The following is a 24242-nucleotide window of genomic DNA, read 5'->3' on the forward strand; positions in this document are numbered from 1 at the left end:
GTTATCACATACTGTCACTCAGACATTTACACACAAGCTTTGAAATGGACTCTTCACCCACATCTCTGAAATCTCAGGGGTCTCTTTGGGAACACACAGTACTCTAAAAACCTGTTGAAGTGGTAATATACCTTCAGTATCACTGTATGTTTAGAAAGAAATGCCAATAGTTTGTGGGTACAAGGAGAAAACTATAATATAGAAACGAAAATTCTCAAGATCCAAGTTTGGGGCAAGCACCCTCTGGTGAAAGAACCCCAGCACAGATTTAAAATAATAAAATATGCGGCAAAGTAAAGCATGAAAATATAGGCTGTTAGAGCTTTAAAATATGCCCTTGTGAGTTCCAAAACTCCACCTAGCATAGGAAAAGATTGCACATTTGGTCAGCTAAAAATCAGTTTACTTACAAATTCTTCAAAGATCAGGTTCAAGATCAACTTGAAATTTCTTCACAACCTGAGTTCATCAGGTAAACTGCAATACAGCAATAGGCTCAATAACCTTCTTCCCAAGGTGAGGTGGAGTGACCTAGGCTAAGCCTAGCAGGACTGCTTACTTTATGGTCTTAACCCCTTCAAGTGTTAATTAGACTTAAGCATGTTAGCTATGTGAGACTGCTTGTCCTATGAAACTTTGTTGCAGATGAGGACCACACTTTGTATCTCCTTGATACATGGGATTCTGCTGCTGAGATAGGACGGGAGAAGAATAAAAAAGATAGGAAATGCTTGCCTATTTGTGGCCTAAAAGATCATAAAATTGTAGTAGTTGTGACTCGTACAGCATTCTTAATTAGGGGTGGAAGGATCTGTCAATTTGAAGTCTCTCAGTTTCTCATTTTTCCGATCTTAAATTCAGTTATCCACATTTCTGTAGCTGTTTGCCATTTAAGTGCGGATTTCTCCTAATAAACACATTTTTATGAAGGGTTTTTTCTGTGTGCTAATGCACATGCTTTTTCAAGCTGGCTTCCCTAATGCAATGCCCTTTATATGCCAATTTCACTAATGTATGTATTTTATACACATTGCCCCCTAATGCATGTATCTTTGTTAATGTTGGTTTATGAGACAACTGCATTGCAAAATTCAGGTAAGTGTGTTCCAGTTCTCATACTTTTCCAGAAATTGTGAGTTTGATAGATTTGACTTTAAATGCGGACCAAATTGAATTTTCCTCTACCTCTACTCTTAATGGGCCACTTAGGATTAACTTAGCAGGAAGTTGTGGTAAGCAGACCAGGGTCACTGCCTACAAAAGCCTGTCTCAGCTCTAATGCCTGTCAGATGCCCCATGCAAAATTTGTGAACTGACCATACAAAACAGATGTATATGTGTTGGCTAGGACTAGGTACTACACAAAATAAAGCCTCATGTACAGATGTTGAACAAGACAATTGAGTCACGGTTAGAGCCATAAGCCACAAATAGTGTCAAGACCACCCCGATCACTTGCCCCCGAGAGCATCTTTGGGAAGGATTTCCCCTCAGAAGTGCATGTCCATGTTGTCAAATCTAATGCCTTTTTTAAGGTGGTGGTGGTGGTAGGAGCTAGGGTAAGTGAGGAGCCTCAACTTTACTTTTATGAAATGTGGAGGTCTCTCAACCCATCGGTTGCATAGGGCAATTCCAAGTTCCCAGTTGGCACTAAATTGCAATGCAAGGTGGCCAGGGTAATAAAAATCTTGTGTCTGGCTGATTTACAGGCTGCAGACATGACTGCCTCTTGTTTCCAGGAAGAGGGCTGAACATACAAATTGGGACTGGGTGAGTGAGGCTTGAACCACAGAGGCGCTTTCTTCTGTAAGGGGAGTCCTTGTCAGAGTTCTCCTCTCTGTGCCCTCCTCCTCCATTCACTTGCAAATCACTGTGTTTGGCACATCCAAATTTCACCCTCCCTCTCCAAACACTCGCATCTCGCCTCCACACCTTCCCGACTCGTTCCCAAAGCCTCCTCACATTGAGCACTGACTGCAGCCTCATCAGCAGCAATCTGCTCTCCATGTGTGAGGGACGTTTCTTATTAATCAGGGGGTGCTGAAAGGAAACCAATCAGATAGAGGGTACCTTTGGCTTCGGTTTCCAAGCTGCCTAAGTTAAAAGTGATGCAGAGGGAGAGAAAGCCCTGAGTACAGAGAGAGATCACTGGAGCTAACTGCTAACGTGCATCAGAGACGAAGAAGGCACCAGAGAGGCTGCGGACCAGCACAGCACTAAGCAAAGCTGCCGTCACTTTCACTGGAGAGAGAAAGGTGAGTTGTTTTGCTTCTATGATCTCTGGATTCACAAACATACTTTCACTGCAAGGGAGATTAGAGGCTAAGCTTATAAATATAATGCTTGATTTCACCTTCCTTTTGGGGGAGGCAGGGGGGCAGGAGAGAAATAAAGATATATGAGTGAGAGATGCGAAGTAGATGGCAAACAGATATGTTGCTGAAAGTTGAAGTCAAAGGTGTGTTTCTATTCTCCTCCCTCCCCCCCCCCCCCCCATGCTCGGTGTTCATTTGAATAGTAAGTTTGCAAACAGGAAGGCTGCTGTATTCAGAGTAGTTCTGCACAGCAGGGTACCCCCGCCCCTGCTTTCAATTAATTCACACACTTTATTTCTTGCATTCAGAATTTCTACATCAGAAACATTTGCTCTCCTCTTCAGGGAAGGAGAATTAAATCCCCATTCAGTGAAGCCTGTGTTGTTGTTTTTATCCCCTCTCCATTTTAAAAAGATCTGTGCAGAACTCAGGAAAAATGGATAGACAGTGAGTGGGTTGAAATCATTATTTTGTACAGCAGATGAATGCATTTCAAAGGGCAAAAAAGGAAAATCAGTATTTCACGCAATGTTGGAAGCATAGAGGTGAAACTGACACACAGCTGATTTGCCTGCCAGGATTCTCATCTTGGTCACATAACAGAAAAGGCAAAATGCCTTTTATCAGCTTGAGTTGCATTGTTGATCAGGGTTGAAGCTTTCAAGTATCACAGAGCTCTTCTGCAGCCTTTCTGAGCATGGATAGGGATATGTGCATTAAAGGTAAAGCCACAAAAGCTGGTGTGGGTGGAATACCCAGCCACAGTTCCCCAGCAAACTCCAACCTCATCCTTTTTCTGAACTGCAAAACAATTGAAAAGAATCAAGGATGCATGGGGACAATCTTAGTCATCTGAAAAGGCAATTGACCATTCTCCCACCACCAGTTTTCATTTCATTTTCCTTTCCTTTTTTTTCTTTTCAATTACACATGCAAGAAACTACATGATGGCATCTCTCCAATTTCACAAAACATCCAGGTCTTGGGCAAAGAATGATGGATGTGAACTGTAAAGGAAATCAATATTCTCCGCAATTGTATGGGCAGTCTGTGTACCGTAGTCATTCATCCCCTGGCAGGCAGTTTTAAATAATGGCTCAGGATAGAATTGAACAAGGGACTCGGTTGGGATAATTTTCATTTGTGCCAGCAAAGTTTGGACAACAAGGGAAGGACCAGACTGCTGATGAAGTTGAGGAATGGGCTAAGATCACATCCCAAAGGTTTTTTTGCGCAGGATACAGGAATTTCAGGTCTTCATAACAGAACTTGGGAGGGGGAGGAGGAGCATAATTTATGCTGAAAGTTTGCATACCTTTCTTCATTTAGGTGTATGATTCTAATAATATTTGCTAATTATTATTGTCTGGCAAGGGTGGCAGATTTTGTGAGATGTCTTTGTGGAACGGGGGTTACGGGCTTGTTTTGTTGCTGCTCTTGTTTTTATTATGTATTTTGTGTTCTTGTTTTGTATTTTGGTGCTGTGAACCACCCCAAGATCTCCAGATGAGGAGTGGTATACAAGTCCAATAAATAAATTTTGCAACTTTATAAAACCTAAGCTAGTAAGATTATTAAGCATTCATGTAAATACAAATCTAACACATCACTTCCCAAGTCCACAGCTATGGCAAGATCTGCAAGTGTAGATCAGATGTGCATCTGAATATGGATGGTCTATATACACACTGCATTACTTTCAATAGGGTTCACATACTAAGGTATATTCTGTTCCACAGACGGATGATGATGGTCATTCCATTGAATAGACAACTTCCTCATGATTTCTAAAGGTGATTTCTAAAGCAGATCGCTTTCTCAGGATGTGGATGATATCCTACAGAAAGTTTTCTTTTCATAGGTTGGGGGTTGGGAGGATACCCCCCCCCCCCTTAAATAAGGAATTTTGTAATGATTCTGGAAAATACTCCTGTAGAGGTATGCACTGGGTTCATATTGGAATTGACAACCAACCAATGTGGATTCAAGGATGAGATTGGTTACTGCTAAGTTTTGTTAGGAATAATCTGAAACTTTATATAGAAGTATGCATGCCATTTAGTCAGATGGTCATAATAACAGCAGCAAATTAGTCAAGGCTAGAATAAGCAGTCTTAATTTTAAAGAAGGCAGAATACATTAGTACAATGTGGCAACAGTATACAGAAAACAAGGTGTTGATGTTTTCCCCCTTCTCCCCTAGATATGTGTGCATCAAGGTAGTAAATCTGAATTTAGCCAAAGTGACAAAAGAGAGTCTGTAGAATTGTTTTATGTTGGCAAGAAGAGATGGTAGCCTGCACAAATTTAAGGAGGAGATAAAAGCAGAATAAATCCTCCATAGTTCTCATTTTAAGCCATATTTTCAAGGCAGAAAGTATGTATATTTCTTGCCAGCTTCATTGACCAATAAAATGCCAATGATTTCAGGATAACAGCTGGGTTACAGGGATTTGGATGCCCTCATCAGACTAAGTTTCCAAAAGCAATGTAACATACTTAATTGGTTACTCAGGGAGGTGAGGAGGCAGAAATACAGGAGTAAATTAGATCAGCTTGTGGGTGAGAGAGAAAGAAATTTAGCATAATCTGGCATAGGAATGAAGAGTACACATCACTCATCCACCTAGTAGCTTGGTACGGAAAGCTATTCAGTTGAATCATGTATACCTGTACCCCATAAGAATGTCTAGGGATGAATGGATCTGTCAATTTCAGATTCTTTCAGTTTCTCATTTTGCTGGTATTGAGTTCAGCTCCCTGCATTTTTGTGTCAGTTAAAAAAAATAAAGTTCTCATGAAAAAACATCAGCATGTTTGTGTGCACTTCTCCCAAGAGACACATTTTTGCAAGCAATTTTGCCCAATTTGCATCTTTGAATGTTAGTTCTACTAATATATGCATTTCTGTGCACTATTCTCCCCAATATGCACACATTTTTCTACACTTCTTTAGATTGGAGATCTGCATCACAAAATCTGAAGTAACTATTGAAGGTCAGCTGCGTTTTAGTTCACATACTATTTTGAGAAGTGCAAATTCACACTGATACTGAACCAGGCTGAACCCAAGACAGAATACTGACTATTCTATATTTAACAAATCTGTGGCAGATACCTGCCCAAAATTCTCCAAAAGAGATCCCACCATATCTCATTTTAGCATATTCTAAGTCATATTTGAAAGTACCCCATTTGCTATGTAGTATCATTATCATTTAAAATATTGTACTTTATGCCAGACAGTGAAACTTTGTGTTGAAAGTGGGCTGTATCCCTTGAAACAGACCAGATTGTTACCTTGGCTGAGCCATCCAGTTCATATAAAGATAGCTTTGTGGTCACAAATGCTAATATCGCTATGAGCTCAGGACGGAATTGATGCCGAGTATAATAAAATGAGATTCACCAACATTAATCAAAGCAATTAAGATCCGCTAGTCATGCTTCTTGATTCTCAGATTCTGCCAGATAAGAAGATTAATTAATTCATGAACATTAGATGCTTCTATATTGCAAATTTACCACCATTTTAGTGGTGAGCTATATCTGCCATAGAATTGTCTGTCATTCTTCTCACTCCTTTTCTGGATTTTTCAGAAAGCTTAATGGCGGAGATCACTTATTAGTATTCTGGTCCTCCCACTTTTGAACTGACTTATATGAAATAACAGAGTAATATCTAACCATTTAAATCATTTTGCATATGTTGGGTTGTTTCCAGTGCTAGTCATACACAGAACAGTCCCACTGAAATTAATGAGCATGATTAACATAGGTTAACATAAGTCCAATAAGTAGAACTTAGTTGGGTACAATCCATAGTCAGTAAGCTTTCAGACAACCTCTTTCAGGTTGCTTGGGACTATTCTCACATCGTAGGCAGATAACCTGAAGGCAGGGGTAGCCAACACTATACCATCAATATATTGTTGGACTACATATTCTATCATTCCTGACCATCAGCTGTGCTGGCTGGGGATGGTTGGAGTTGTACTGCAGTAGTATCTTGAAGGAATCAGATTACCTATGCCTGTCCTAAGACAATCTAAGGAAATCACAGCTGAAAAGAAAATTAACCCTGAGATTTCCTGGGTCATATCTCACATTGCTATTGTTAGTTACCACACTTCAATAAACCAATAATTTCCTTTGTGGAGGGTGTAGGAAATGAGTAACTAATGAAAATCATATTACCTTTTAAGCTTTTCTACAAGTAACCTGGCATGGCCCACAACACATTTGACTACTGACATACTAAAACATAGGCTATTTGCTCTCATTGGTACATTATTTTATGTTCATATTTCTTTCTGATGAATTCCCCCAACCCCCATAAGTGGTCTTATACACTGGCAACATCTCGGTGGAAGGGAAAACATGGTTAGAGACATACACAAAAGGCAGAATATCAGAATTATCCCAGAACATGCAGGGCTAGGAGGAACTGGAGCTAACAGAAAATCAAGCTCTAATAAGCATAGAGGGGGATGCAATGCTACTGTCCTGACATTTATGAAAATGTGCACAGAGGAAGAAATACAGAAGGGAGAACTGCAGAGATGAACTATTGAAATCCACGTGTGGGGTTTTTCTACCTATTCAAGAGCTTCTTTTGAAGTTATGTGACTTACAGCAGGTGCTTGGTGTAAATGCTGCCTAGAGATACACAAATATTTGATCATGAATAATGATATCTGGTGCTCACAGGTCATTTTTAGGAGACTAATGCTCAGATTCTTGCAAAAGGGGAATAGAAAAGGAAGCAAGGGGAAATGACTCATAAATTTGAACAGATGGAACACTGGAATAATCAGTGGTTTAACAACATGTCAGCTTATGCTTCCACTTTTAAAACGAATACCAATTTGAGAGCAAAATCGTGCTGTCTTGTTGGATCTTTAAGATCTTCCCCTCTCCATGAAGTGGAAAATTCTAGGTAGCTTTTTACAGGATCCATCCAAACAGGATCCATCCAAACAGGCACAGGGCACATCTATACCACAGCCTTAAAGTCCTTTAATAGACATTATTTCACCAAAGGAATGTTGGGAATGGTGAGTGGAGCTAAGGATCTTCAACAGAAATCTCAACACCCCTATCAAACCACTTGCCAGTTAATGATCCTCAAGCAAATTAGGTAGGCTCTTAAGGCGACTTTTCTAATATCCTACCCATGTGGAGGAAGTGCTGCAGAGATTCAAAGGCAAGCCTGGAGGGTAATACCCAACACATGACAATATCAATTATATATAAATTTTGCTTCTTCCCAGAAAACCCGAAGTTATTCTAAGTGACAACACCAATGACATGCTAATGGCACATACATAGGGCGGAATTCAATGAAGTCCCTAAGTGGGGTAGGTGTGCAAGAAATGAGGTATGAATGTGCAATGAGACTTTCCCCTCTTTCTCCCCCACTATGTGGCCCTTACTTGTTCTGGAGGTGTGACCAGCCCTCCTGAACAGATTTTGGGAGTGTGCGGGAAGGTGAGGGAGGAAGTTCTGTTTTCTGAGTGGACCTCGCTCCACACAACTTAGTTGAATTCTGTCCTTAAGGTTTTTTCTTCTTGAAAGCTGTGTGTGAGAGAGAGAGTGTGTGCATGTGCATGCAGTCTTCTTCTTCTCTGTCAGACACACACACACACACAGAGAGAGAGAAGCAAGCAGGTGTTACTTGCTACATGGCAAATTAGTTGTCAGGATGCTGTCAGCAGCCCCTGGCTGGTTGCCCAGGAAAGTATAAAGACAAGGAAAAGTTTCTTACAGTCCTTTTTTTATTTCAGTCTTTACAGAGAGAGGCTATAGAACCCAGCCTCTTGGATAATGGTGTTGTCCCAAGTGAATTGCCACCCCCTTTCTCCCCCACTTCCTCATTCACCATTATCATCATCTCCTCTACATGTGCTGCTACCTGTCCTCTGTCTTTGAGCTTTTTGCTCTCCTACCTTTAAGGCTTGCCAGGTTCTGGGAGATGGAGAGTCTGGAATGCTTTGTAGTGACAGCGTGTCAGCCAGCTGCTGCTCCATCTCTGCTTGCTCCTCCTTTCCCATTATTTCTCAACTTTTCCCATTCGTCTGCCTCTGAGCTGTGACCTCTCACTGTTGTAAGTTTATGCTGTCTTCCAGTTCCTCCTCCCTGGAAGAGTCAGGATGGGAAGGTGGTCTCCATCATTCCTCCTTCTCTGCCCAGCCCCTGACAATAGTTGATCAGCCAAAGAGCCTATACTCATATGCCACATTGACTGTTTGTGGCTAAGCCACACCAATGTGACAGCTTGGTATAGGGCTGCATCACTACCACACAGCTTCCACTGCCATATTTCATTCATCTTTCAGAAATGGCCTCATAAATGGATTGATTTAAGGACCTCTGAAGACCAAAACAATGTTAGCTCAAGACAGACGAGAATTTGACGAGATTGCAGTTGAGCAGTCGTAAACAAAGTGGAGGCATTCTGTTAAATGAAAAGCTTGGGTAAAAAATACATACTTTTTAAAATATGTGTTCAGTGCCAAGATTTTAACAACTAACTGACCATCTAGCCATTTAAACAGCAACAATTTTTAAATATGCTTAAATTTGCTTTGGTCATTCAATCCAGCTACCACTAGACTTGTCAGAACCATTGGGAGGCCTTCAGAGAAATCAGTAAATGTCCTGGTATCCTCTTCAGGGAAATAAGCCGTTCAGCACAGTTGCCAAGGGTATGGAAGTTCTTGCCTGCTGGATAGTGTATTCTGTGCTTCTGCCTTTTGGGTGGGAAGTTCACAGACAGCACACAACAGCAACCCTTTTTACCCACCAGTATGCTGCCTGTAAATGTGAAGGTTCTGTTCAGCTATTAGTTATTGCTGTGACAGAAATTACTCATTTTTTTTGTTAATCAATCTCCATTAATTAATTGGGGGGGGGGGGGAGAGAGAGAGAAATTACATTCAATAATTATCCTAGAAGAGGAGACCATTTTTTAAAAAAAATGAAATTCTCGTGGGATGGGTGAAAGGGTTTGCCATCCCGACCTTACTTTTGTGCTGGATGATTGACACTTGTGAGTGTCCTTTCTTTCGTTCTACAAATTGTCTCATCAGTGGTCTGAACAGTGCAGACTTTCTGGGTACCTTTGCTTTAATCAAAGTCCAGGGGAAGACATACTGAGGCAACTCATCCCACAGTGTGTGTCTGTGTTTAGATTAGTAAGCGTGAGCAGCCAGGGAGGCTGCAGAGTGTTTGAGGGATGTTTACTGGAAAGAAAAAAACCAGGCATGCCATATTCAGCTACCATCCCACATCCAACAAAATTCTAAAGTGCCCTGAGAACAAGGCATTAAGCAGAAGCCTGTTTTGCAAGGGAAGGAAAATGGAGGGCAAATGTTGGCACAGCACTCTCAGCTATCAAGACTAATAGCATTCCTCATTCAGAAATACTTTCAGTGAACATGTGAGAACCTTAATGTTTGAAGCAGCTCAAAGAAAAGAGTAGGAGAAACAAACGAGCAAGGTAAGCCTTCAAGACTCCAACCATTTGCTATTTGTTTGTTTATTTATTTATTTTTAAAAACTCACAAGAAACCAGATGTCATTGTTATATTATTAGCATTAGTATCATCACCATCAACAACAACTTTGAGAGTCACCTACGCAACACAAGGCACTGAGTGACTTCAGATTCAAAGCTATAATTAATATAGGTTTGTTTACATGTTCAGATTATGATGGTGAGTACTATAGTCATTATTATTAACAACATTTATGATTCACCTACACATGGCAAGTCTCTAGGCAACTTAACCTTAAAAATTATAGACAACATAGGTTTGCTTGCATGCTCAAAAGAGAAATGTATGAATTGATTTCTCCTGAGTCTGGCCATTGATCCATCTACAGTATTTACTCTGTTTAACAGGTACTTCCCAAAGATCTCAAGCTGAGATCTTTCCCAACCCTACTACCTGAGATGCCTTTAATTAGAAATGCCAGGGATTGAGAATGAACCCTACAACCAAGCTACTGGTCCAATGTTTCCAACACTCACAAGGCCTTCAGAAATGCTATAAAACACATGCATTTTGGAGTGTTAAGAGCAATTATTGAGGGTCCCTTTAACATGAAATTCGCAGTTTTGAGAGTAGAGCTGTTCCCTGTGGGAATCATTTATATTCTTCCTATTTGTCGCCATTGTTTCCCATACTGCTCAAAGACATGAGCCTCTAAGATGCATTTCAACTTGAACACCCTTCCATGTGGGGGGAATATTCCCTTCAGGAACTACTGATGACCCTAGTATTTAGGGAAACTCTTTCATCTGCAGCCCCTGGCTAATTTCAGTAAAGTGGAGCTGGCTCAGGAACTAAAAGAATTGCCAAATGAATGGGAGCACAGCGTGTATGACCTGGCGTCCCCATACTGGAGCATTTCTGTAAGATTCCCAGGAATGGGAGGCTGAGCTGAGATTTGGGAACTTAACAACAATAAAAAGGAATTTAATAAGGGAAAATAACACATGACTTTACAGTCAATTTACTGTAGTCTGTTCAAGAGGAGAATGGGGGAACTACTCATATTCAAGGGCACCTAAATAAGAAAGACTGCAGAGTGAAGGGAAAGGAGAAACAGTGGAGAGCAGTGAACAACAACAAGAACAACAACCCAGAAATGATGAAAGAAGGCATGAGATATATACTTACTTGGCTTTAGTTTGCTAAAATGAAAGAAGAGGGGGGAGGGGGGAGATAAATTGTACAATGGTACTATTGTACTATTGTATAGTACTAGATGTACTATTGTACCCTGGTACAATGGGTCGGTATCTGGCTATTAACCGGAGGTTGGTGGTTCAAGCTGTGGGAAGGATTTCTGCATTGCAAGGTGAACAAGATGTCCCTCAGAGCCCCTTCCAACTCGACAATTCTATGAATCTGTGAAATCTTCAATGGTAATAAATAAATAAATAAATAAATAAATAAATAAATAAATAAATTTTTATTTATATCCCGCCCTCCCCAGCTGAGGCCAGGCTCAGAGCAGCTAACAACAATAAAATAATGCAACATTCTAAAATCATTTCATTAAAAAATTACTTCAAATCAAATTGATAGCAACCATTGGGCTAGAGTTCTGTGAAGATTACCAAAGGAGGGAGTCAGGCTGTGCCCTGGCCAAAGGCTTGGCGGAACAGCTCTGTCTTGCAGGCCCTGCAGAAAGATGTCAATCCCGCAGGGCCCTAATCTCTTGTGGCAGAGCATTCCACCAAATCGGAGCCACAGCCGAAAAAGCCCTGGCTCTGGTTGAGTCCAGCCTAACCTCTCTGTGGCCTGGGACCTCCAAGATGTTTTTGTTTGAAGACCGTAAGTTCCTCTGTGGGACATACCCGGAGAAGCGGTCCCGTAGGTACAAGGGTCCTAGGCCGTATAGGGCTTTAAAGGTTAAAACCAGCACCTTAAACCTGATCCTGTACTCCACCGGGAGCCAATGCAGCTGGTATAGCACCGGGTGAATGTGATCTCGCAGCGAGGACCCCGCAAGGTAAATTAAACCAGAGTGAGAGAATAGGTATCCCAGGCCATGGTAGGACATCCACCAGGCAACAATAGAGGGACTTAGGAGTATAAAATATTCCAAGGCCACAGTAGAGCTTCTGCTGGGCAGGAACATGCGATATGCAAAGACAAGCCAGCAGCTGAGAGACAGAGTGGTGAGCAACGTAGACAAGACATTACAAAGAAGCAATTTGTTATTTTATTTTTAGAAAACAAAAAACAATTCTTTTTTTTAAGAATTAAAAGAAAGATGCCTGCTGTTCAGGAACACAAATTGAGTGGTGAAACCAGTTAGAAGTTTCTGTGAAAACCGGTGTAGTAAACATTGGATGAATGTTTTTGGTATTGTTTCTGGAGTGCACCAAATCCTTAGAACTTTCAGTGTTGATAGTTCAAGGGACTGGAATTTAATTTTTCTGCTACTGAGAGTGCAATTTTCTTAAACTCTTCAGCAAATGTTAAGGTGGGGAGTTAACTCTTCCCCCTTCAAAGTTTATAACTGACTGCCATGTAGTGGGGAGACGTTTCAGCTTCACTCTTTTGCATGCCTATCAGATTTCCTATAGAAGACATTGCCTGAGTCATTTGGGCCCAATTTTCCAAAACTAAACCTACAACGTATTTCCCAAATCAAATTCAACCTCTAGATTCTGCTCTGGTTCACCAGAAAGCAGTTTAGTCATGCTTGCCGCATGACCCGAAAGCTGTCTGCGGACAAACGCCGGCTCCCTCGGCCCATAGAGCGAGATGAGCGCACAACCCCAGAGTCATCTGCGACTGGACCTAACGGTCAGGGGTACCTTTACCTTTAAGTTAGGGCTATTAATTTCAGTGGACCTAGTTGAGTACCACTCTAAATGTTCTTCCTTCCAACAGTCAGCCATCGATTGACAGTGTAGTCTACTCCTTTTTACATAGTTTCATTCTGAGTTCTATTACTTTGTTGCATTACAATATTATGGAAACTTGGGAAAGTAGGATGTTATGTTGGAACATTAAGATGTTATTATATATCAAACCATCTTTGATGAGAGAAAAAGTCTAAGTATCCTATTATGATTAACAGGAAAAGCACTCCTCATTATGTATGCTACCAGACTTTCTGGCATTTCTATCGGTGATAAACAACAAATATGCATTTCTATTCATTTTGAAAATGGAAATCAATTGCACAGGTAACAAACCGCCAACAAGCCTGCATTTCCTACTCATGAATAATGCATCTTGTCATTCCGTGTCAATCTATGAGACGTAAATGTGCCTGATTGCTTTATTAGCGTTTGAAAATGAAAATAAAGTGACATTCATGTTGTCCTGTGCTCTAAAACCTGATGAGTATGGTTAATTCATTTCCTTAGTCCCTTCTGTACTCTACATGTGACAAATGGTAAATGTCTTAGATGAGGAAGACATGAGTTTAAAAAGAAGTAGTAAGAACAGGAAAAACAACAGCAAACATGGCAGTAAATTCTGCATTTTGGGGAAGATGGATAAAACTTCTTATAGAGCAAAAAACCATTGCAAGCATTATTTAAAAGCACACTAGTGAAATCATGGTTAAATTTAAATATTTTCCACCACTTTATGTAAGCTGCTTGTAGATTTTTTATTTTTATTGTATTTATCACTCTATACATTTTGTTAAATAAATAACTTCTGAAATATTTCACTAAACCTTTGGGGGATGTTAATAAGGGCCTATTATTATTATTTTCATACATAGAATAATACCTATCAAGATCCCCAGCCTATTTACACCTGCCCAAAATTACTTCACCCACACCAATAATCCTACCTGTTTATCAGCATCCAGAACATATAGTTCAACCACACATACAGATTTTCAGCAAACAAAATATAATTCACAAGAATAAGCAAAAAGCAAAACAGAAAAACCCTCATTCTCCCCTACACATACACAGGAAAGGATACAAACAAATGCATGGATGTTGGAGAGAAGAAGGAAAGCCCACCTGTTTCTGAAACAGGGAGAACAGACTTCTCCCCCTTGGTTCACCAATTGACACTGACTGTGGATGTGTATTTACATCAAGCTAAAACATCATGAATGGATAACCTCCGTACGTATTCATCCAAATATCATTGGTGCAATGCTTCTAATGGGATGAGCATGCATACTCCATGTATGTACATTCCATCCCATGTAAAGGTAAAGGGACCCCTGACCATTAGGTCCAGTTGTGACCGACTCTGGGGTTGTGGCGCTCATCTCATTTTACTGGCCAAGGGAGCCGGCGTACAGCTTCCGGGTCATGTGGCCAGCATGACTAAGCTGCTTCTGGCGAACCAGAGCAGTGCACGGAGCACCGTCTACCTTCCCACTGGAGCGGTACCTATTTATCTACTTGCACTTTGACTTGCTTTCAAACTGCTAGGTGGGCAGGAGCAGGGACCAAGCAACGGGAGGTCACCCCGTCGCGGGGATTCGAACCGCCGACCTTCTGATCGGCAAGTCCTAGGCTCTGTGGTTTAACCCACAGCGCCACCCGCGTCCCTTCCATCCCATGTAGTCATGTGCAATTATGCATCCTGAGAGCTGGATTGGCATGAATATGCTGTTACACTGCACTGGCAGGCAGCAAAACCAGCAGTGCAGCAAAGCATGGGAGCCTGCTGCCTGGTCAACAAGGAGTTTTATTTATATTTATTTATTGTAAGATCCATTTCCAGTCCTTTCTTGTCCTTCACCCTGAAGATCCCAGGGTGGGTTGCAGCAATTTAACATACAATATATAAAAAACCAGGAACATAGTTACCAAAAGCCAGTAGAACTGTGTCAGCCAGCTCAGAACAGTGTAGGCAAACTATGCCGCCTGGGCCGGATCAGGCCCGCCAGGGTTCTAAATCCAGCCCACCCGGCCATTTAAGAACCCGCTGTGAAGCCAAGACTCCTGGCGATGGCAACGGGGGGAGGAGGCTGAGCTCTGCCAATCAAACACCATGCCTGGTTTACCTCAGCATGGGGACGTCTCTGCCAATCAAACACCATGCCTGGTTTACCTCAGCGTGGCACGGGGACGTCTCTGCCAGCCAATCAAACGCTGTGCTGCGCTGAGGTAAAGCAGGTGCGGTGTTTGATTGGCAGAGCTGCCACCGCTTGGCCTCTTCCTCCCGCCGCCACCGCCCTGGTGCTCCTGTGGCTGCTGCCACTCTGTGTCCCCATGAGGGGGGTGGCAGCAGTATTCCTGGAAGAGGACAGCTGGCCCAGGCTAGAGCTCAGCGGGGCTGCTGCCGTGCTTCCATTGGCGGCCAACGTGATGGTGGAGGATGATGAGGCCAGTGGCCAAGTGGCCCAGGCAGCAGCCTTCACCTCCAGGGAGCAGGAGGACGAAGGGGCAGAAACACCTGCACAGGGTGGCAGCCGCAGGTGAGGCACCTCCTTGTCTCTGTCTCTGTACTCTTGAAGAGGTGCACAGGACAGTGCGTGCTGCTCTCGGCCAGCTCCTGCAGGCTCCTGGCTTCCAAGGTGTCTAGCTCCCACAAGCGCGCCAGCCCACTCTCCAAAACTTCCAGTCCGGCCCCCAACAGTGTCTGAGGGACAGTGAACCGGCCCCCTGTTTAAAAAGTTTGAGGACCCCTGGTATATATTCGCCAAAAGAGATAAGTCCCTGAGTGAGAGCAAAGGGAGGAAATAGCTTGGCCTCAGTGACATAATCATATAGCCAACTCTGATGTGGCACCATAAGAGCTTTGTGTTTACTATTTGACCCTGGGCTGGTTGGAATGACACACTGAAGAAGGCTTAAAGAGGCAGAATCATATCAGGTCATTTAATAGTAAAATTTCAAAATGAAAGACCTCAAAAATAGAGGGTGGGTTTTCAAACAGCCTTGAAAGCCTACTTTTTTGCATAGAGAAGCAAATCTTGTGAACATTTGGTGCAGCTCAAGTAAAATTGGTTCCTCCCCAAACTGGGGTTTCTTTTAGCTTTAGATAGCAGTACTTACTTCCTTAGAAAGATAATACATGATTCAATTTAGGGCTTATTTCCAGCAGCAAATAAAGAAAAGGAGTTCAGTGCTTATAAAATATGCTACACTACTTAATAATGTAGAGATTGTGTTATGGACTCCCTGCGCTAACATTTAAACCCCATGAACTATCCTTCCCTTTTCATGTTATAATCCCAAAACCGTGTGAGTTACTGTAATGCTATAAACTCCTCTCTGCTATTCACACCGTTTCATAACAATGGAACCTTTGGAGACTTTGAAAATGAATCCAAAACCACACACGACCAAAAACCCAAATGAAAATAAGAAAGAAAGAAAAAACCCACATTGTTTCGAAATATATAGGCCACCTCTGGGAATACAACATTAGAATTACATCCCAGTATACTGCTCCCCCATCTTACCCCATAATTATTGTAACAGACCAGATAAACCTTAGGTTTAGGAGCACATATATTAAAATAAAATCAAAGTATCTATGGAATGGATGAGGGCATTTCCCCTAAATTCTACCTGTAGGAGAATGTGCCAGATCTATTCAGTTAGTTGGCCTTTCTGTGATAGGGTTTATTTATGTTGTGGTTTTTACTTTTAGAGATATGGCAACCCTAGATTTCTCAACCCTGATTTGATTCATCTCTAGCAGTGCACACACAATGTCTCGTCTATATATAACCTGGTGTCAACCTTTAGATCCTTCAGACCTTGGCTGTCCTTGCATTCTTCCCTTTAGCATCTTCTCCACTGTTTGCCTTTGACACCTTCCTACTATACCTTGATTTCCCATCACATCAGCTTTCTGACTTCATTTATTTCAAACCTGCCATTGATGAAGTTCTCACTCCTGATGCCTCCAGACTTCTGATGTCAGCTTCATTTAAACATGGCAGCATTATGAAAATTGGTGGTGGTAAGGTTGCTAAGTTTCTGGCTTCACTAAATTTAAACCCTGGTGACTTGGAACAGCTTTCAAAACTGTGAAGGGGAGACTACTAATAAATAAACTGAGAAGGGGAAGAAATGGAGGCAGTGAGAGATTTTACTTTCTTGGGCTCCATGATCACTACAGATGGTGACAGCAGTCACAAAATTAAAAGACCCCTGCTTCTTGGGAGAAAAGTGATGAAAAAACTAGACAGCATCTTAAAAAGCAGGGACATCACCTTGCCGACAAAGGTCCATATAGTTAAAGCTATGGTTTTCCAAGTAGTGGTGTATGGAAGTGAGAGCTGGACCATAAAGAAGGCTGATCTCTGAAGAATTGATGCTTTTGAATTATGGTGCTGGAGGAGATTCTTAAGAGTCCCATGGACTGCAAGAAGATCAAGCCTATCCATTCTTAAGGAAATCAGCCCTGAGTGCTCACTGGAAGGACAGATCCTGAAGCTGAGGCGCCAATACTCTGGCCACCACATGAGAAGAGAAGACTTCCTGGAAAAGACCCTGATGTTAGGAAAGATTGAGGGCACAAGAAGAAGGGGATGTCAGAGGATGAGATGGTTGGACAGCGTTCTCAAAACTACTAACATGAGTTTGACCAAACTGCGGGAGGCAGTGGAAGACCGGAGTGCCTGGTGTGCTCTGGTCCATGGGGTCACGAAGAGTCAGACACAGCTAAACGACTAAACAACAACAATCTTATGCACACTAAACTTAATGTGTGACTTACTCCGAAGTGAAAATGCATAAAATTGGATCTACTTTTGTGTGGATTTACACATTACTGCTATGTGCAAGATTTCTGGCACAGAAAACATGTGTATGTTTCAAAATGTGTATTAAAAACAAAAACAAAAAAATGACAATAATTATGTTAATTCAATTTGGGCTACAGTTTGTGCACACAATTTATTCTTTTATGTTGGACAGTATGGAGTTATCTAACCCCTGAGCCATCTGAAGGCAATCCTGTATAGGGAAAGTTTTTAATGTTTTATTATGTTTTTATATATGTTGGAAGCTGCCCAGAGTGGCTGAGGCAACGCAGTCAGATGGGTGGGGTATAAATAATAAAATTATTATTATTATTATTATTATTATTATTATTATTATTATTATTGAATAAGACATCCCTATTTTCATTGGATAAATGTTGCCTACAACACTGACAGATTGTTACTTCCTGCAAGGCAAACCACAGATCAGAAATAATATGTTGTGGGATGACAGGCTAGCCTTCCAAGTGTTGTAATACAGTGCACAATTGTACACAACAATGCACAAAAAGGGAAGACAGGCAAACTCTCTCACTCACATGGACCTGAGCTTTTATTCTTGCTGTTTCAGACTTGCCCTTTCCCATGTTAATGAGCACAATGGGGTCAGGGAAGTGCAATGGTCCTGCTGCATCTGCTAATGAAAACAGTTTGTGGTGCTTAGGGTAGAATTGAAAGGCAACATTGTTTTCAGCTCAGCAGGGTGTACAAAAGATGACCCACACTTTCCCTGAATGTTTGGCCCTAATAAGGAAGACTCAGCCCCTTCCTTCTTCGTTTGAGGACATTCCTGCTGCAACTGGGCACCAAGGCTTGCTTTCACTAAAGGACCAAGTAGGAGGGAGAACAGTTACAGAGTTCACAGGAAAGATACCGTCAATTCCAGATACTCACAAATAAATTGTCACACAAAGTTGGCCTACTTAAAGAGGACACAATGGACAATGCCCTCTTCCTGTATGGTACCATGTAGCCATAGTGGGGGCGAGCACATGCAATTGCTATGCAAGCCAGGATCAACAGCCAAATTAGTTTATGGCAGTCAGGACACAGAAAACAAAGTTTTCCCTCACAAAACACATGATAAAGTTCTGAAACCCACCGCCACAAAAGCAGACCCTCCAAGTGTCCCTATTTTCAAGGGATAGTCCCGGATTTACAGAAGACATTTCTGATTTGATCCCCAAATATCCCAGCTTTTCCTTTTTTAAAAAAATAATATTCATTAAGAGTTTAGAAAATACAAAAAGAAAAAATGAAAATTAAACATAACAATATAATAAAATAAAAAAACAAAAACACTACATAACACATTGAATTAATAAAGTAGAACAAAAACAATTAAAAACACTTGCGTGCTGAGGTCCCCAAAACATCCCTTCCCCAAATAACTCACACATCACACATAATTTTTGTTTAAGGTTTTTGGCATAATTTTGGCCACAACTTTATTATCATACAAGATTGTGAATGGTTGCTTAGGCATTGGTTATGACTAGCTATCCCCCCCCGCTTTGGGGATAGCACTGACTCCCGGATTCCAGCGTAAGTCAGTGTGGAGGAACAGGCAGGGCAACTGGGGCTGCGACACAGACCCTTCAGTTCCTCCCTGCGTGCGCCTTGGGGTCTTACACGGCCCGCACCCAATTCCAGGGGTTTGGACAAGGGGATGGTAAGCCCCAGAATTCCTTTAACGGAATTCCCATTCCGCAGCAGCATTGGAGGGGTAGGCACAGCCAATCCATACCCCTCCACCAACCAATTTAACCAATGCCTAACCGCCACCAGAGCCCTTACGCTCGCCGCCACCATTCACAAAGCAAACCACACTCTCAACTTGGACACCACTGCATCCAACCATATATCATTCCCAAACATAGAAAGATGAACCCCATCAGCCCTGTATAACACCTCCTCCTTAAAGGAAATACGAGGGTGAGGAATCACCAATCCGCCCAAGCTCACCACCAACTTGCCCACCGCGGAATTAATCCGCTTCCTAACTTTCTCAGTGGACGCTGGGCAAGGACTACCGCGCCAAACGCGGCGCTGAAGCAACTGTGACCAAATCAATTTTGTTGCAGGCACCATAGCTGCCAGCTCCCTTAGGTCCTGTAACATGGCAGTACGCAGCGTATAGCAATCAAAGGAAACCATATCGTTTTCCCCAAGCTGCACCACAATCGCCGAAGGTGGGACTATTGCCGCAGGAGGGCCTGCCAGGAGTACGCGCCGTTGCATGAGTGGCAAGAATTAAAATGCTTTCCGGCCTCTTCGATGGTAGTTTGTCTAGGCATTGGTTCCCGACTAGCTGCACCTGACCTCAGCAGGGCAGCACTGACGACTGGGCCCCACCATATCATCAGTACAAGCAAACATTGTGGGGGAGCAATGAATTCCAAAGCAACCGCATCTAGCGGTTGGAGGGGACAGGTGCTCCAACCCCCCCTCCAGATCACCTTGAACCAATGCCTTTAATTATTTTGAGTCCAGGGAGAGCTGCCATCAACTCGAACCAAGCCCTCTTGCATGCAGGAATGCAAACTTATGCTGGAGGAAGACGGCAAATCATTCTTGTCCAGCTGTACCACCAGCACTGCGGGAGGACCAGCACAGGTCACACTCGACCGCCAAAGGAAGGATCTCCTCCCAAAGCATTCCCCATCTGGACATCCAGTATATGTTCACATGGGCAGGGAGACTGAGATGGCGCCCAGTCCAGACTCGTCAGCGCGCTTGCCAGCCCAGCGTACAATGCTGTGGCCCAAATGTGCACAGCTGCTCCTATGAAAAAAGGAAATAACAGACAAGCATCAGCACAGACATCATTGTGACGCTTCCTGATATAACCCTTCTCAGCATCAGACATTCAATGACTTCACAATCCTGTCTACTGACAGGCCCCCAGTGTGCAGCCTTTGCAGCAGCCCTATTCGGAAGGAATGAGGCGTGTTCAGTGGTAGGCAAGCCACAGGCCGTAATAACTGGTGCACAACGTAAGCACATTGACGCCTGGCTAACAGGAACCCATTTTCACGCACTAGGAGCGGGCCTGCCCCCAGGGGAATGAAAAGCCAAATATTTCTGGTATCCATAACTGGGCAAGGGCCCTCCTTACCTGTGACAGGAAGCCAGATTGTGGCTCTCCTGCCCACTAAGTCTGTTTTAGAGTTCCCAACTCTAATGACAAGCTCCAAAGCAGATAAGGAAAAGTCCTGAAGCAATAAGCCTCCAGACTCTCAGCCCCGTGCTAGCTACAACAACCATTTCCCCAACCCTCAGTGCACCAAAAAGCAATGGAATACTGAAAGGAGTCTCGCCTTGATCTTTTACCAGCAGATAAGTTTTAACTTGTTGCAGATACTGCATAGGTAAATTGACCGACTTCCTGCCCACTGTCCTATGAGGTTGGAGCCTATTCCAACCTTCCAAGGCCCTGCACACAACAAACTTTATACAAGGGTCTCTGAAAAATAAAGCTTCAGTATAACAGACATTGCAGCGGACTGAATTCTTATAGTTATAACAGCACACCCAATCTGCAGCAGGTGGACCAAATACTGCAGGATCTGCTCAGAGGATGGGGGCCAGTTCATCTGAATGGCCAAGGACTGCCAGCTTAAGGCTAAGAAATCCATCCAGGCCTTCCCATAAGAGCTAAAAGCAGAAGGGGAAATGGAAGCTGCTGCTCTCTGTAATTACTAATTGTTGTCAAAATGCCACAGGTGGTCTGGAAAAGTCTGGCAGTAGCTGAGTGTCTGAAGCGCTCCATCTGAAAATGGGATAGAGTGTCAGCGACATCATTAGAGGATCCCGTAATCAGGAGCAGAAAGCACAACATTGAACCTTAAGCGGCGCAGCTCAAAAGCATGAGCGGAGGGGCGGAGACTCAGCTAAAGCGTGAGGACCGTTTTGCCAAGACGCTCACCACTGCCTGGTTATCAGACCAAAAGCAGATCCGATGTTCACTGAACTCCTAGGGCCACATGTGAACTGCTACTACAATGGGGAAAAACTCAAGAAAAGTTAGGTCACATGATTGCCTCACCACACCGGGCTTGAGGCCATGGCTTTGCACACCAGCAGCTCCTGAAATAAATAAATAAATAAATAAATAAATAAATAAATAAATAAATAATAAAAATAAATAAATAAATAAATAAATAAATAAAACCAAAGGGCAAGGATCCAGCAGCATCAGCATGAACCTGAAAATCCCTGTGCAAGTTCCAGGTATCCTGCCATGGCCAACTACTATTGCATACATTTGGGATTGCAACCATTGCATGAGAAAGGCAAGGGGACCTCAGGCCGCAGGCAACCTGGCCTAGTGGGAAGGGAAGGGCGGCCTGGGGCAACCACTCTGCATGCAAGATTAATTAAGTGACCCAGCAAGATCGGATCTGATGAAGCATCACTTGCTACAGAGGAAGTATTACAAAATAAATTCCTTCAAGGCAGACAGCTACTCCATAGGCAAGTGGTATGTTTTTGCAACAATATTCATCTGGATCCCCGAATAAAATGGGAATATGGCAAAAGGTATTGAGGTATTGCTTGCCAGCTTCCAGCCCCCGCTTGGGCAGGGGGCATCTTGTGCTGCCATCATAATACGTAAATTTACAGGGCCGATGCTGGCCAGAACCCCTAAAGAAGTTCTGACAAAGCTGCCGCCGAGCCAGCTTCCTTTTCAGACACACACTCTGTGTAATGCAAAAAACACACTCCATGCAGCACACACACACTCCATGCAATGCAACTACACTCCGTGCAACACAACTACACACTCCGTGCAATGCAAAAATGCACTCTGTGCAATGCAACTACGCTCCATGGAATGCAGCTACACTCCATGCAATGCAACCACACACTCCGTGCAATGCAACTACACACTCCGTGCAATGCAAAAACGCACTCAGTGCAATGCAAAAACACACTTCAAAGCAATTAAACTACCCTCCATGCAATGCAGCTACACTCCATGCAATGCAACTACACACTCCGTGCAATGCAACTACACACTCCGTGCAATGCAACTACACACTCCGTGCAATGCAAAACGCACTCCGTGCAATGCAAAAACACACTTCAAGCGATGAAACTACCCTCCATGCAATGCAGCTACACTCCGTGCAATGCAACTACACCCTCCGTGCAATGCAACTACACACTCTGTGCCATGCAAAAAACACCCTCTGTGCAATGCAACTACACCCTCCATGCAATGCAGCTACACTCCGTGCAATGCAACTACACCCTCCGTGCAATGCAACTACACACTCCGTGCAATGCAACTACACACTGTGCCATGCAAAAAACACACTCTGTGCAATGCAACTACACCCTCCGTGCAATGCACACACACACTCCATGCAATGCAACTACACACTCCGCGCAATGCAACAACAAGCTCCGCGCAATGCTACTACACACTCTGTGCGCTGCACATACCCTCCGTTCAATGCAACTACATACTCCGTGCAATGCTCACACACTTGGTGCAATGCAACTACACACTCCGTGCAATGTGCCCACACCCACACACTCCGTGCAATGCAACAACACACTCTGTGCAATGCACACACACCCTCCGTGCAATGCACACCTCTGTGCAATGCAAATGCAAATCCCTCACGCAATGCAATGCAAATGCAGCCCGTGCAGCGCTGTGCCCTGCAATGCACAGAGCAAACTGCAATGCGGGCACGCAAAGGTGCTTTCTCCCGCTTGCATATTGCAAACGTGGCGCCTGTTACATCCCTCGCAGTGAGGGAACCACCAAAAGGCCCTCGACACTGGGCCTAAGTGTCCAGGTAGAGCAATGGGGGAGCATGCAGCTGTCCCATATAGGGACCAATCCTGCAACCTAGGCATTACCGGCACTATGCACTGACCAGCTGAGCTATCCAGGATGATCCCTAAAGACGCAGGACAGCCTCACCCTGACCCCTGTAGAGGTCCTGTCATAGTCTGCAAAAACTAAACCATGTAGGGAACCGGTGAAACCAATGCTTCATGGACCACATGGGGACACTATTCAGGCCGGAAACGCTTCCAGGCCATCGAATTCTAGGGCAAAGCCCTAGGATCACCTGCTAGGCCAGGCATAAATGTCTCCAGTGAAATAGCAGAGTTGAGGTAGCCCACAGCCTGTCCAGGTACCCCTGCTTGCCCTTTTAGAGGGAAGCACCCCTTCAAGAAGCCCAAAGTTCTTTTACCACAAATGGGCCGAACTACAGAATAGCCCAAAAGGAGCAGTTTGTTTTGTTTTGTGATAACAATGGCTAAGAGGGGGATATGAACCCTGTCTCCCAGGTCCTAGTCCTACACTTTAGCCACTAAGCCACGTCTCTAAAATGGCAGTCGCCACTATCAGGGCAAAACAAACTCAACGAAAATAAACTTGTTCAGAAACAGCATAGTTCAAGAGCATATACAGAGTGCTCATAGTCATTGGAGGCACAGGGAGCCTCTGGGGCCCTCTGTCTGCCTCAGATATACATTAGGAGCAACTGAGCCTGCAAGCAGGTACATTCTTATAGAGAGGTCAGAGACTTAACAATTAACTGCTACCTGTAGCAGACTTAGGCCTGGAAGTAATGTGCAGGCCAAATAGGCCTCCCTGGCTCTGCTCTTGAGAATCTTAGTCTCCTAGCAATATTAAAAGAACTCAAAATAGTGCTCCTGCCCAAGGCTAGA

At 43.3% G+C, this 24242-nt stretch overlaps 1 protein-coding gene and 1 long non-coding RNA gene across 4 annotated transcripts in view; one reads left to right on the forward strand and one right to left on the reverse strand.

Annotated features, from left to right (window-relative positions):
- Positions 1-1835: 1835 nt before the first annotated feature.
- The window catches only part of CDH9 (cadherin 9), a 148984-nt gene continuing 126577 nt past the window's right edge, over positions 1836-24242 (forward strand). The window contains exon 1 of one of the 2 annotated variants that reach the window (XM_081873028.1): positions 1836-2255. The gene's annotated coding sequence lies outside the window, so the exon portion shown is untranslated. The remainder of the gene's footprint in view (positions 2256-24242) is intronic. The other variant, XM_081873027.1, reaches the window with a different exon arrangement.
- On the reverse strand, positions 22084-23498 carry LOC309348249. 2 transcript variants are annotated; one of them, XR_014159308.1, is made up of 4 exons: positions 23107-23498; positions 22798-22924; positions 22500-22607; positions 22084-22457 (listed from the first exon to the last, which is right to left on the reverse strand). It is a non-coding gene; the product is annotated as an uncharacterized lncRNA (long non-coding RNA). The 2 variants fall into 2 exon arrangements; XR_014159309.1 differs by lacking the exon at positions 22084-22457 and having other exon boundaries at positions 22493-22607.

This window comes from Podarcis erhardii (assembly GCF_964252035.2).
Source record: "Podarcis erhardii genome assembly, chromosome: 8".
NCBI classification, from domain to species: domain Eukaryota; kingdom Metazoa; phylum Chordata; class Lepidosauria; order Squamata; family Lacertidae; genus Podarcis; species Podarcis erhardii.